The 13,462-nt window shown below is 44.7% G+C and overlaps 1 protein-coding gene across 1 annotated transcript in view; it reads right to left on the bottom strand.

The window, feature by feature from the left end:
* Nucleotides 1–12,074, bottom strand: part of CYSTM1 (cysteine rich transmembrane module containing 1) — a 72,825-nt gene extending 60,751 nt beyond the window's left edge. Inside the window, exon 1 of the mRNA XM_012471822.2 lies at nucleotides 11,934–12,074. The gene's annotated coding sequence lies outside the window, so the exon portion shown is untranslated. The remainder of the gene's footprint in view (nucleotides 1–11,933) is intronic.
* Between the last annotated feature and the right edge of the window lie 1,388 nt (nucleotides 12,075–13,462).

The following is a 13,462-nucleotide window of genomic DNA, read 5'->3' as shown; positions in this document are numbered from 1 at the left end:
TCTGAACTCCACCTGCCTCTGCCTCCCAAAGTGCTGGGATTACAGGCAAGAGCCACCACGCCTGGCCTAGAATTACTGAGTTTTATGCTGCCATATCATCTCTGGTTTACAGTTTTCACTAAATTTTGGCATTGACGTGTTAGTTTATTCCATTCACACAGTCATTTGTTTGTCCATAAATACTTATAGGAGCATCAACTATAACCCAGTACTACTGGGTTCCAGGCACTGTTGAGATAAAGGTAAGCAAGAGACAATTCCTATTCAGGGTATGAGAGAGACAGACATTATCACCAGCAGTTACGAAACCAAGCTAAGATAGAGGAAGCAGCGAGTACTGTAAGCTCAAAGTGGAGACAACTAATTACTCAGGGAAGTCAGAGAAAGATTCTAAGAGAAGTGATGATCACACAGCTAAGCATAAACAAAACTTCATATTACTGCAACTTTCATACTCTGCAGATGTGAGATGTTTCAGATCTGTGAGATGTTTCAGAGAAAAAGCAGAGCACATTTGAAGAACAGAGTAGGTTCTTATGGCTGAAGCATACTGCATGGGATGAGGCCAAAGGGGGTCAGCTCATAAATAGCCTTGCTAAGAGCAGACTTCTAGGATTATTGCATCTTCCATTTCTATCGTTATTCTTTATTTTTTTTAAAAAAGGATTCATGTAACTTTATGTTTGTTTGTTGAATATTATTGACAAACAATAATTCACTTACTTCATGATATTTAAGTACCTACTACATATCAGGCCTAGAGCTGGGGATAAGAGGTAAAGAACTATAGCTAGCTTGATCCTCCCATTCAGTATTGCTATTAATACAAATACAATTATCATCTCCATTTGTCTGCTATTGCATTAGATGGAATATACTGGAAGTTCTCCAAATTTTAAGGGTATAGTGAAGGTAGTCTGACTATGCAGAAAAGAAAAAACTTACCTTGGGAGGTCCAGAAGGCAGTTACCTCAAAGAGTTATACAATTTACTAAAACTCAAGTACAAGTAGAAGCCCATATGACTCCCCAGTTGGGAGAGTCCTGTCACATACTTGTGAATGAGCAGAGGTAAGAAATGATGGTCTCAAATCTGAACTCCAAGGCCAAAGTCACAAAAATAGGCCTTCCAGAACTATAGGCCTTCTCCTAAGTAGAACTTGCTCCTGATATGGACACTTTAACACAGGAGCCCCAGGGAGATACCAAAAGCAGGGATTTATGTTTTTAAAGATGGTAGCAGTGCTCCCAGTAACAGTGCAATTACCAGGAGACCTCTGATAGTTAGCATAACGTGGATAAGATATTTCTTTTTACGACTTGCTCAGCATTTTAAACACATTTGCTGGGTATTGCCATTTCCTAAATTGCTCTTCTTTTAGGGACAGACTGGAGGAAGACAACCTGCAGTATTATGCCATTATTGTCCAAATACTGATTCTGGCCTCAACCTCCTAAATATTATTAGCCATCCCCTACCTCATTCACTGTCTCTTGTTTGCCAGAGAGTTCTACCAGGCCCTGAGCTATTCTCATATAGTCAATGAATGAATAAGTATTAGAATGTATCTTTTGTACCAATATTTTGGCTGTGGCTTCAGAACAGCCCTTCTATGGAGTACAAAATGACACACAGCTCAGATATGGGACCTTTCACTGAACAAGGGCATCAAAGTGCACATGGAAAGCAAAAACTAACAGTGGATCATCTATCTCTAGGCCCTGGCCTAAAGTGATGAAGAGGTTCAGAGACTATCTTATTTTCCTTTCTCACAAAAAATATCTGATATATAAACCACACATTGCTTTTATTTTTTTATTTTTATTTTTATTTTTTTGAGACGGAGTTTCGCTCTTGTTACCCAGGCTGGAGTGCAATGGCACGATCTCGGCTCACCACAACTTCCACCTCCTGGGTCCAGGCAATTGTCCTGCCTCAGCCTCCTGAATAGCTGGGATTACAGGCACGTGCCACCATGCCCAGCTAATTTTTTGTATTAGTAGAGACGGGGTTTCACCATGTTGACCAGGATGGTCTCGATCTCTTGACCTCGTGATCCACCCGCCTCGGCCTCCCAAAGTGCTGGGATTACAGGCTTGAGCCACTGTGCCTGGCCCCCACACATTGCTTTTATAATTGAGTTCATATGAAGCTAAAAATCTACAAACTATTTAGTAACATGGTCTGCTAATGCCATTCAGATAATTGCTCTAAGCCGCGATCCCCAACATTAAGAAAACACAAAGATGTAAGTATTCTCAATTTGTCCTGATTAGGAACAACAAATTCTGAAAAGTCATACCCACATTAATTATCCATAGTTCAGAATTATTAGAAAATATGACTATAGTCAATTTTGTCTCCCTCCAATATTAAACTTGGTAGGTATATTTTAGCATTCTTCCAGACTTAGAGACTGAGGGAATCCAGAGAAGCTCCCTTCAACAGAGGATAACGTATCATCTGCTAAAATCTTTTTCCATAAAGCTTTCTGTACAGAACCTCTGGCTGGATCCAGGACCTGCTGCTCTGTAAGATATAACATTTATTAAACAGCCCTGGGAAAAAGACATTACTACCTGAAAATATTAACAACTAAAATGACCTACCCTTAGCCACCGGGTATTGGTGTCCCATTCCTCCCTAATGTTTTAGAGGGGACAGTCTTTCTTTTTACAGTGAGTCTACACTTTTTTCTTATAAACTCCTCAATAAGAACATATTTTTAAGTAAAACCCTAAATAAATAAATAAAAATACCCTATCCTTTGAACCAGCAATTCTACCTGTAGGAATTTATCTTACAGAAATATATACTAGTGCCAGCCAGTACGCCAAAAAACAAAAACAAAAAAACCCAATTTTATACACACGCATATATATTAAATATAATGTTCATCAATATGGGAATGGTTAAGTAAACCACGGTATTTCCAATTCACAAAACTGCTGCTATATGACCCTTAAGAAGAATAAGTTAGAACTACCTGTGCTGATATGAAAAAGCACCAACATGGTAGAAAAAAAGCAGATTGCAACAGTACATTCTATTACCCCATCTGGGTTCAAAAATAAACTTCTATTTCTAAACCTGAATAGATCACACAGTTATATTAATGAATACAATTATTGATTAAACTGTACATTTATATTATATATATATATGTATACATATGTTATATTTAACAATAAAAGTTAAAACCCTTGCTAATCATCTTTAGGTAAAGTTAACCATACGGCTTTTATGAGAAAATAATCAATTTTTAAACTCATTGAGCAGGAAAGCAATGCTTCTAGATGCTTCCAACAATCTATCCCACCATATGGGAACACAATTTGGTCCAGTTGCCACCTGGGAAAAGCTGACTCCAGGACAGGATCCACAGTTGCAAATAATCCTTTGGGTTCCAGGCCAACCTCACCCAAGGGCTCCTTCTCCAGCCTTCATTCATCATGTATGGTCCTCTGCAAAAGCCAGAGGATGGCCTGGATGCAGTACTTGCCTCTGCCATCAGCTTATGGAAGGGTCCCCACAGGTGAGCCTCAGCCCCTTGTCTGACAGATCCTGGCACTGTCAGCAAACCCTGATTATAACACCTTCCCCCACACTGCTGGGACCCCCATATGGGGGAGGGACACATCCAGCCTCACCCAACCACTCAGTTCAGGGACTCTGATCAGTACCCCACCAACACTGCTATCTGAAAGCCAGTGGAGAAATAAAGGTTGGCTTCTCCTCAGAAAAAAAGGGTAGGGACCTCTGAATTACATCTAGTCACCGGGACATACAGGATAGCATTATAACTGGAACTTCAAATAGTCAATCCTCAAAGTGAGAATGGAGAGAAAATGGGGCCCAGCAAGAGAGAGGCACAAAAGAAAGGGCAGCATTGAACAGAAGGAAAAGGAAAAGGGAAGAAAGCTGTTAACACAGAAAGTGAGTTGGGGAATTGAAAGGAGAGGTTAGGGCATAGAGAGAGAGAAAAGGGAAGAACTCTGCCCCCTGCCAAGTTGAGAGAACACACTAGAAAGGGACAGGTCCATCCCTCCCAACAAGCCTGATAAGGCCACTTCCCAGGCCAGGTCCCCCACCAGCCCAGCCCCTGAAAGACAGGCTCTGCCTGCCTCCTCCCAGAGCATTAGATTAGGCTTTGTGGGAAAGTTGAAATCTTGATGGTTTAGAAAGAGGCCCCTACAGCTTAATGCCCTGGCAATTTAACTAAGCGCTCCTGGTTCCTGATGAATACCTAGCCAGCCCGGCTTTGCTCCATCATGAAAGCGTGCTCTCCTGACCCTCTGAGGGAGCAGCAGCTCAGTCAGCTCTGTGGGGTGGCTCTTAATGGACAACAGTGAATTTCACATCAAACCAGAAAGTACCACTCATGCCTATCATGTGCTGCACCTAAGAGACCATACAACCCAGAGCAGCTCACCCTCCCACTTTCTTCTGTTTTCATAGGATTCTTAAAGAAATACGCTTTATGGACAATGAAGATTGGGGAAAAAAAATGCTAGATGATAGCTTCAGTTTCTATCATTAGCAACATCCACAAACAGCTCTCTATATGTGAAAGGAGCTCAAAATAGTTTGGGGTATTGATGAGTTTAAAAAAAAAAAATAGCATCCTGGCCAGGCACGGTGGCTCATGCCTGTAATCCCAGAACTTTGGGAGGCCGAGGCAGGTGGATCACAAGGTCAGGAGATCAAGACCATCCTGGCCAACATGGTGAAAACCTGTCTCTACTAAAAATACAAAAATTAGCTGGGCATGGTGGCATGTGCCTGTAGTCCCAGCTACTTGGGAGGCTGAGGCAGGAGAATTGCTTGAACCTGGGAGGTGGAGGTTGCAGTGAGCCAAGATTGCACCACTGCACTCTAGCCTGGGCAACAGAGTGAGAGTCCGTCTCAAAAAAAAAAAAAAAAAAAAAAAAAAATAGCATCTCTCCCCATCCCCAAGAAAGATCTGAGTTTCCCAGGAGCATCTGAGTTTTCTAAGAGCACAATGGCACAGAAAGAACAATGTAATACAGCATCAATGAAGCCACACCCCTGGCAGAGGGCCTAGAATTTAATATAGTATACAGCCTCACCACCACTGAGGCCTCTTTTTGGCAAACTTCAGATGAAAACATCAGTGGTTTCACATTACATTTACTTCTTGTTAGCTCCTAGATTCCTCATTCTGTGGCCTTCCTGGTATCACAGAGCCACACAAGTTTTAGGAGAAAGATAGGATTGCAGGGGCCCTCTCTGAGGGCCTGCCTACTCTAAACCATCCTACCACTCATCTGCTGCCTGAAAAACTCACTATTAGTGAGTCACATCTTTGGGTAAAGGCTCTATTGCCCCAAGTGGGATATGTGGAACCTGGGTAACATGGATAAACAACTTTATTTTAATAGTTTATACCTTCTATTTGTGACAGGTGATACAGTAGTTATCAGTTTAAGGCCATGATATCATTTCCCTTTTAAACAAATTTTAGGGTTTAAAAAAATGGGTTAACTTTAAGAAAACTGTTAAATAACAGTACAGATGACATAAAGATAAGACAAAAATCATGCAGGGGAACACAAATGAAGTGTCAAAAGCACTAGGGTTTCCACTTTCAAGACCCTCCCGTTAAATACAACTACCTGGCCGAAGGTGCTGTCATACGCCTGTGATCCCAGCACTTTGGGAACCTGAGGCAGAAGGATCCCTTGAGGCTAGGACTTCGAGAACAGCCTACTCAACATAGCAAGACCTAGTCAACATAGCAAAAAATACAGACAGGGGTCTTTCTACGTCGCAGTGGCAGTGGCCACTGTGGGTCATGCAGGTACAGTGGCTCATGCAGCAGGATTGCTTGAGCTCAGGAGTTTAAGACCAGCCTGGGCAACACAGTGAGACCCCCTACTTCTACGAAATATAAATAAAAAATTAACCAGGCACAGTGGCATGTGCCTGTAGTCCCAGCTACTCCAGAAGCTGAGGTGGGAAGATCATTTGAGCCCAAGAGTTTGAGGATGCGCTGAACCATGATTGTGCCATGCACTCAAGGCTGGCAGATTGTCTCTAAAGCAAAATAATAATCAGTAAATAAATACAACTAGCCCTCACTAGAGTTTCTCACATAGCCACCACCAGACTATTAAAGGCCACCAAAAATTAGTTCAACAAAGTTAGCAGAGCCAGAAGAGTGCAGAAACTTCTATCAAAGATTAGACTGGCTCTAGAGAGAGTGGTGTTGGGGAGGGAAGGCTGTTAGTGGGGAAAAAGCGGAAAGGCAGAATCTGGAGTGTCCAGGAAGCTACTGGCAGCAGGAAAGCACTAGGTATTCGACTTAACAATAAGGACTCATGGCATAGGCACATTCTTACAGATGTCCCCCTCTACACATACTTTTTTCCCAACTGATTCTGCCCAAGGTTCTGAAACTGAAAGCTGACCGGTGAAGTACGGCGTGCAGCATTAGATGTGTGAAGTGGCAGAAGTCTAGCACCATTTCCCTGGTCTTCCTCTCTCCAAACATTTTTGTAGTTCAACTGTTTACCATGCCTAGTTTTCAGTTATGAGGTATTGTCTGAGCCAATTCTCTTGAGACTGGCTAATGATTCCTTAGCACAAATAATCAAGAAACTAGTGATAGGCACCTCTGAATAAGGGATTTACTCTTTAATGAGTAAATTCAGGTAGATCAAACTCTCCTCCCACCACGACCATCAATTTTCTCCCTTAAACCATTTAATGAAAAGAGTTCAGAAAAATATAAATCATCTGTTGTTTTTGGCAAAGTCATACCACAAGCTTGTGCCCAAAAAGACTGGATTCAAACCATTTGTCTCCTTTGCTTTAGATGGGAGGACCCACCCAGTGTCCAAGATCTGGCTTTAAGGCCTAAATCAGTAATAAAATTCTACATACATCCCCTAAAAGCTATAAAGGAATCATTCCAAGCTCAATTCCTTTTGAAGATTCCTTTGTGTAGTGCCCAAAGTGGTGTGAACCTTTTTGGTTGTAAAGTGGGAGGGTCAGCTCATGTTCAATTCCCTTGCTCTATATTGCTGCTGTTTAATTGCTGACTCCCATTTTATAGCCAAGTCAATTAGTAGCCTTGGCCAAGTGTGAGGAGCTTGGAAGCCTGAAACATGGCACTCAGCTGAGCCTACAGAAAACAGAAAGCCTTTTCTGTCAGAATTTCCCTCATGAGAGAGGGCTGGACCTGGCTACCAAATGTCAAAAGTCTAAAAGGTGGATATTGCAGTTCAGTATGTAGTGTCCCTGGGCACATCAGCAAGCACTTGAATCCCTACTAGATTGAGTGACAAGACTGGTGGCCTGACACAGGTTAGGGAAATTTTAAAAGATGACTATTTCACTCCTCATCCAATTTAGTGAGCAATATTACTCCCTTTTGTCTCTGACCAGCTTAACAACTAACTCCTTTGAGGGCTGTGACACTTTCTGATAATACTCTTGCTGTTAAAAGGATGCTGGGTCAAAGGCTGTCAGTCCCACAACCTTCTGTGTTACTGGTTTACTCTAGGCACTCTAAAAAAAGCCAAGACCAGGTTAACAGAGAATAAAATAAAAGAGACAGTGAGGCCAGGTGAGGTGGCTCACATCTGTAATCCCAACACTTTGCAGGGCTCAGGTGGGCGGATCACCTGAGGTCAGGAGTTCAAGATCAGCCTGGCCAACATGGTGAAACCCCATCTCTACTAAAAATACAAAAAATTAGCCAGGCGTGGTGGTGCACACCTGTAGTCCCAGTTACTCGGGAGACTGAGGCAGGAGAATTGTTTAAACCTGGGAGGTGGAGGTTGCAGTGAGCCAAGATTGTGCCATTGCTCTCCAGCCTAGGAGACAGAGCAAGACTTTCTCTCAAAAAAAAAAAGAAAAAGAAAAAAGAGAGTGAACAATCTGAGCTTTACTATTTACATATTAAATACAAACAGGAATTTAGCCTCAGGCCTCCATATCTTTTTTATTTTTATTTATATTATTACTATTATTTGAGACAGAGTCTCATTCAATCTCCCAGGCTGGAGTGCAGTGGCACAATCTTGGCTCATTGCAACCTCCATCTCATGGGTTCAAGCAATTCTTGTGCCTCAGCCTCCCGACTTAGCTGGGATTACAGGCATGTACCACCACGCCTGGCTGGTTTCTGTAATTTTAGTAGAGACAGGGTTTCACCATGTTGGCCAGGCTGGTCTCGAACTCCTAGCCTCAAGCAATCCACCCACCTTGGTCTCCCAAAGTGCTGAGATTACAGGTGTGAGCCACCATGCCCAGCCATTTTTTTTTTAAGAGACAAGGTCTCACTGTCTTCCAGGCTGGAGTGCGGTGGTGTGATCATAGCTCATTGCAACCTCAAACTCCTGGATTCCAGTGATCCTCCCACCTCTGCCTCCAAAGTGCTAGGATTACAGGCACATACCATATGCCCAGCTAATTTTTTAAAATTTTTTGTAGCAATGGGGTCTCCCTATGTTGCTCAGGCTGATCTTGAACTGGGCTCAAGCGATCCTCTTGCCTCAGCTTGCCAAAGTTCTGGGATTACCGCACCAGGCCTCAGATCTTGATTATAGGCTGATTAGTAACCAAGCCCATAAAGCCCCAGAATATAACAGCAAAAAGGCCAGGTGTGGTGTCTCATGCCTGTAATCCCAGCATTTTGGGAGGCTGAGGCAGGCGATCACTTGAGCCCAGGAGTTTGAGACAAACCTGGGCAACACGGTGAAACTCCATCTCTACGAAAAACACAAAACATTAGCTAGGTATAGTAGTGAATGCCTGTAGTCCCAGCTACTTGGGAGGCTGAGATAGGAGGATGGCTGGAGCCTAGGAGGCGGAGGTTGCAGTGAGCTGATATCACACCACCGCACTCCAACCCAGGCAACAGAGTTAGACTCTGTCTCAAAAACAAAACAAAAAAAACCCAAACCAGCAAAAAGGCCTTAAATAGCCAAGTATGGTCGCCTGTAGTCCAGCTACTCAGGGGTTTGAGGTGGGTGAATCACTTGAGCCCAGGAGTTAAGAGACCAACCTGGGCAACATAGCAAGCCCTGTTTTTGAAAAAAAAAAAAAAAAAAAAAAAAAAAAAGGAAGGTCTTAAATAAGTTGAATAAGGCTTTCCCAAAAATTTAGAACTTCTACCTCTTTTTAAAAAATGTTATCACATCTCAAAATATACCATTCATCCAAAAATTAAAATTCTGCTTTGGAGGAACTCAAAATTCATATAAGCCTGTCATTAATTCTCAGTACCTCTATGAGGAGGTACTGACCTGCATTCAAGGTCAAAGAATGTTTCTGTGCCAAGAAAGGAGTGCCCTGCTCAAGGCCTTAGGTGACAAAAGGTGAGCTCAAAATACTCCTGCCCATACCCCAGCCCTGCCTTTCAGCTCAGCCCAGTTCCCCTTAAGGAAGAGCATTTCTGTTAAAGGCCAGCCCTGTTGTTTATTACAGCTTGTATTTAGGGAAACACACTAACATTTTTCTGCCTGACAGTAAAGTCTTAAGTTCTCTACCAATGGGAAAACTTGTGGGGGTAGCAGTGGTGAATGAAAGCGGAAAATTTCCAAAAACTTTTGGCCTACTTAACTGCCCTGACAGCACATAGTTATTTTGTTTGGGAAAGGAGGGGGTGGACTGTTCTTTCCAAGGGAAGTATAATTAGTTGGCCATTTCAAATATTATCAAAGAAATTTAGAAAATAGTTACTTTTCAAATTCTTTAATGTGGCCAAGACATCTGATTCCAGCAATTCTTAATATTAACAGCCTTCTGCAAAGCCCCTTAAAAATCACTATCATAATCTCTACCACTCAACAGGCACATGGGGGGAAAACTACTCTGGTCTTTTGCACACTTTGGGGCTTCGTTTACAGAGAATGACTTCACTGATCTGACTGGAAATCCCGTTTCTCTAGGTCTCACCCTGGATTTGCCCTCCTTTGAGTGCTGCACTGGTTTCTATATTTATGCACAAACCAGCTGCCGCCACCGTCCTTAGCAATTCCCAAACCTGCCTTTTACTGTACGGGATCCCTGGAGGTCCAATTCTGTTTTCTGGAGTCAAAGAAATACAAAATAAATTTCACTACCTACCAGAAAACAGACGTTGGTAAGTTTCAATATAAAATAGACTGCTCTTGAACCCAGGAGACGAAGGTTGCAGTGAGCCGAGATCTGGGCACTGCACTCTACCCTGGGTGACAGAGCGAGACTGTTTCAAAAACAAATAAATAGACAGCTGTGTATTTTTTGGTCACAGTATCAATAAATTTCAGGGTTAGGAAAAATCATAAATCACCAAAGCATTCCTCTTCATATAACCAAAGTACCTTTTTCCTGTTGCTCAGGAAATTAAGACAAAATGGCCAACTAACACTTATGCAGCCTTACACCGAGAAACTCAAAGAAGTTGGTAGGAAAGAACTAGAGATCTTTGATCTACAATTAACAAAGAGTATGGGACTCTTTTCAGCTCACCCAGTGCCCCATATGGATGTTTTGGATGCTGATTCTCCTTTAATAACTTCCCCCTATTAAATCTCCTACCAGTCATTTGAGGTTTGGATTTCACCCTAGGGATAAGAGGTGTTTGTAAGACACTCTGAAACCTCTGAAGGGCAAAGTGTTGTGGACCTATAACCTTCCTGAATACTGAGGGCGGCATAGCTTTCAACAAGTTATTAAATCCAATCAAATGAGATACTCGAAAATGAGCTGCTCTTGGGTGAGACCTTTCATAAGAAGGAATTTTAAAAAAATCTGCTAACATGATTACTCCACAAGGTTTACATGTATCATATTGTATAAATCTATAAATATGTATAATTTTTGTTAATTAAAATTTTTAAAATCTGCCAACAATGGCTGGAGAAGGCACCCGGCTGCCTGAGCCCCTACCCTTGTCGGTTACAAGTATTTCACAAGCAGGGTTCGAGGACTCCCATCAGAGAAGAGTGTCCTCACCTCTTTGCCGGAATGTCACACCAACTTCCTCCTCACCTCTTTGCCGGAATGTCACACCAACTTCCTCAGTGTTCCTCCTACCCCAATCTAGCCAACGTTTCAATGGCTCACCACAGCACAGTGCCTCTCAGCTAGGCACTCAAGAGTTCTTTCCTAACCCTCCCTAACCTAATTATCCAAACTTTTTTCCCCAAAACAACCCAGCGCATGGTCCAGTCAGTCCCCAAATCGTTTTTCCGCATGGTTTCCTTCCCCAGGGGGCGTCCCCTCCTTCTCTCCCCCTGCAACCCCCGCCGCTACCAGGAGATTAGTCTCCACCCGTCAGGACCCCGCTCAGATTACACTTCCTCCAACAGGTCCGTTCAGATCCCAATCCACGGCTCTCAACAGCAGCCAGGATTCCTTTCCCCCGCAAACAACGCCTTCTCTGAACTCCCCGGCCGCCGAGCGCCGGCTCTGCGTTCCCTAGTTACTTCCAGTCACCCCCGCCCCACTCCCACCCGCGGGGCTTGCGACCGGCCCTCTGCCTCCGGGTGGCCCAGCTCGGAACACGCAGAGCAGCGCCTCAGAAATCGCAGCCCAAGGCGAGGAAATCCAGAAGCCTCCCGCGGACGTCCCCCGGGACAGGGTGTGGCGAGCCCGGCTCCGAGCCCGCCGACTCCTGGTGAGGAGAGAACCGCAGCGACGCGGAGCCCCTGAGAGTCCACCGCCCGGACGCGAGGCGCAGCGACCGGGAGCCCCAGAGTAGCCGCGGGGTGCCGGGAGGAGTCCAGCCAGCGGCAGCTGTTTCCCTGCCTCCCTGTCCCTCCTCAGGGGCTGCGCGAGCCTGGCCCGCCCGGGTGACCGCCAGTTCTCTGGGCGCTCTACGGGGAGCTCCGGGGCGCACACATGCCGGGACGCGCCCTGTCCGCGCCTTTTCCCCCTCCTGGTCCCAGCTGGGCCGGATCAGGTCCGCCGCGTCTCACCTCTCCTATCCACGAACCCACTGGATAACGGCCGGTTCTGGGCCTGAGGAGCCCGGACCAGCCCGCAGTAGACTCCCCGCACCTGTCTCGGAGCGATTGAGGAACTGCCGCGCGCCTGACGTCACAGCCGCCCCAAGCGCAGCGAACTGGGAGTCACCTGATCACCCTGGCAACGCGCTCGGGGCGGGGCGTGGCGAGGCGTGGCAAGGCGGGCGTCACAGCACGAGCCCCGCCCCCAGCCGCTCCGCCTCCAAGCGCCGCCGGAAGTTCTCTGCGGCAGTCTGCGCTGCTGGGACGCGAGGTTGGCGTCTGGCTTCCCAACGCGGGCCTCTCAGCTGCGATGGCTACTTGGGATTCCCACAGGCGTCCCCCTTAGGTTGGATCGGTTCTCCAAGACTCCACCCGATGCCCCTACGCCGCTAGTGCAGGTGCCTGGGAGGCAGGACCAGCGTCCATACGGGACCCTGCCCAATACGTGTCAAGAGGGGTTAGCTGTGGGCGGCTGCCTCCTCGTATCTTATTGATCCAGACCCAACTAGGTTTGAGGCTTTCTTCCCGAGCTGTACCTGAGAGGACTGAGGCTGAGGCTGATAACTGGATTGCTCTGTGGCAACTTTTCCCCGTAAACCTTGCAAGAAATAGTCCCGCCAGTACTTTAGAGTGTAATGAGACTTCATTCACATCAGGAGGGGGAAGGGGGACAGAACCTTCTGTCCTGAAGGTTTCCTTCTATTCCAACAGGAAGAGAAGTCACCGAAAAGCTCCCAGAGCAAGGCCTAGAGCAAGCTTGCAAATCCTACTTGCCAACAAATTTTTATTTTTCATATTACAAATTGATTTTCTCTCCAGATTCCTCCCCCTTGCTTGCTACTAGGTTGGTGCAAAAGTAATTGTGGTTTTTGCAATTTTTTAAAAAAGGCAAAACCAGCAATTACTTTTGCACCATGCTAATATAATAATATGCTTACACCTTTGTGACTCTCTAGTCTTCCCAGATGGATCATCCACTTTGAAATTAAAATTTAACATCACCTGAAGGTCTCAGTGTGAGAGTCACTGCCTATTTCATACCTTTACTACTTGCTGACTGAGTTTCATTTCAGTTTTACTCTCCTCATCCCTGCACTGTTAAGAAGGTTTCATATGTATTGCAACCTTCCCTCTCAGAGTTTAGGATCTTAGACCAAGAAGTTAGTTGATAATCAATTTCTTGTGAGCATCTTTTAGTGTCAGGCAATGGGCCATGGGCAGATTGATTGAGATGTGGTCCTCGAAAATCAAACGTGTATGAGTGGTACGTCTCACATTCAAGTACATCTTGTACTGTTTATTATGACTTAATCATAGTATTTAAGTGGCACTTATAAATTTTTATACTTAGAAAAAAATGAAACTCATATAAATGGGAAAGAAGACCACTATGAAAGGTAGAGAAGAATCATGGCTCTAGATAGAGCTGTACTAACAGGAGAGAAGAGATTGAAAATGTGAGCCCAGGTCCCAAGGAGCAAAGAAGTACGGTCAGGAGG

This window comes from Aotus nancymaae, unplaced genomic scaffold, assembly GCF_030222135.1.
Source record: "Aotus nancymaae isolate 86718 unplaced genomic scaffold, 86718_ANA_hifiasm-v0.15.2.pri h1tg000064l_1, whole genome shotgun sequence".
NCBI classification, from domain to species: Eukaryota; Metazoa; Chordata; class Mammalia; order Primates; family Aotidae; genus Aotus; species Aotus nancymaae.
The sequence above is the reverse complement of the archived record's forward strand: the minus strand, read 5'-3'. Positions and strand labels throughout refer to the sequence as shown.